The sequence below is a fragment of the Octopus bimaculoides genome, chromosome 9 (genome assembly GCF_001194135.2).
Source record: "Octopus bimaculoides isolate UCB-OBI-ISO-001 chromosome 9, ASM119413v2, whole genome shotgun sequence".
Classification (NCBI taxonomy): Eukaryota; Metazoa; Mollusca; class Cephalopoda; order Octopoda; family Octopodidae; genus Octopus; species Octopus bimaculoides.
Window position 1 is genome coordinate 86,730,592 of NC_068989.1, and position 1,887 is coordinate 86,732,478.

Sequence of the window (1,887 nt, forward strand, 5' to 3'; positions counted from 1 at the left end):
TATATATATATATATATATATATATATATGTATATATCACAATCCATCCTTTGTAGATCTTTTGGTGTCCGTACTTCTAAAACAACAGTCTTAACGAAAAACGGAACAGCGTTGGCGACTGGAAAATATTGGCTGCCATTGCTAATGCTACACATACAGTGCAACCCCGCGAGCGAGATTACTATCATTTTGTCGTCACAGACGCGTGTTATACTTTGGTCGTCGGACTGACAAAGATAACCAAACTGATTTAAAGTTCATGGTTCCATTGCAGAAAAAGATATCATTGGAACGAAGGTTGTGTTAGAAGTAAGCATTTTCTAATCTCTCTATTTGTATTGCAAAGAAGGCGACGAGCTAGTGGGATCATTAACGTATCGTACAAAATGCTAAGCGGCATTTCGTCCAGCCTTTTACATTATGACTTCAAATGCCGCCTTAGTCGACTTCAACTTTCATCCTTTCGCAGCCGATGATGTATCATGTAAAACACCGGTGTCGATATGATTGAACCTTCTACTATCAAAATTGCTGGTCTTGCGCCGAAATTAGAAAAGGGTTATGTGTAATGTAAAGGAGATGCGCTAAGTGGAAATGGTGACAGAAGACATTGCTGCTGTATCACAGCCGTAGAAGTCTCCATGACAACCAGACCTTTGGAAACATCCATGTAGATGACAGCTAAAGCTTATATTTTTCTAAAGATGTAACTCCGTAACGTGGTCTTCTTGGCCTCAGTCACAAGGAAGCAGAGCAGTGCAGACAGGTTTTATCTACCACAGCAAAGGTATCATATTTATACCTCTTTTAGACAGATGTTCTGACAAAACCATGGCTTTATCATTCCCAGCCTTCGTTTACCACCGCCGGCATTTCTATCTTCCCGTGAACCATTGCTATGTAGCAATTAAAGTTGAGCTGTTATTTAAACAATTCTTATGTTGTATAAGGCAGCGAGCTGGCAGAAACGTTAGAACGCCGGGCGAAATACTTAACGGCGTTTCATCTGTCTTTACGTTCTCAGTTCAAATTCCGTCCAGGTCGACTTTGCCTTTCATCCTTTCGGGGTCGATTAAATAAGTACCAGTTGCATACTGGGGTAAGTGTATAATCGATGCGTCCCCTCCCCCAAAATTTCTGGCCTTGTGCCAAGAGTAGAAAGGAATTCTTATGCTTCTTCTGGTCGGCTTCTGCACAAATTTCTTAGTTCCCAGCCTAGTCTTTTGAGGTTGCTGGCCTCATCTGTAACGACTGACACGACTGTGTAACAGGTAGCGCTGAAGGCGACGTGCCAGAAATAATCACACACACGCAGACGAACATAAATGAACGTTATACAAAGATCTGTCACTTGTGTTTGAAATCCAGTCAGGCAGCAGCTGGTCTTAAACGTTATCGGTGCGTTTATCAACAGAGGAATTGTACAATATGATTGGGTGTGGTATGTGTGCTGATGGGATGGCTATCATCTGTCCATATGAACTAATTATCATATATCTGTGTGTGTGTGTGTGTGTGTGTGTGTGTGTGTGTCTGTGTGCGTATGTGAATACATCTCCCTCTCTCACTTTTTCTCTATATATATATGTATGTATAGTCTGTCATACCGGCCATGACGAAGGGAAATAGCCCTGAAACTCGAGTCGCCCTTATATATTTATATTTATATATTTATATATTTGATCCTTTATATTGAACACTCAATATTTCATCTACATTCAATACTTTCTTTCATGGTGCCATCCATTTTTATTTTATTTTATTTTATATTGTATATTGTATATTATATTATATATTGTATATTCCATATTCTATACCCCACATTGGTTCTGCAGGAATATAAATAAAACATAAAAAACAGACAGTGTTGGAACTCTTTTAAACAAA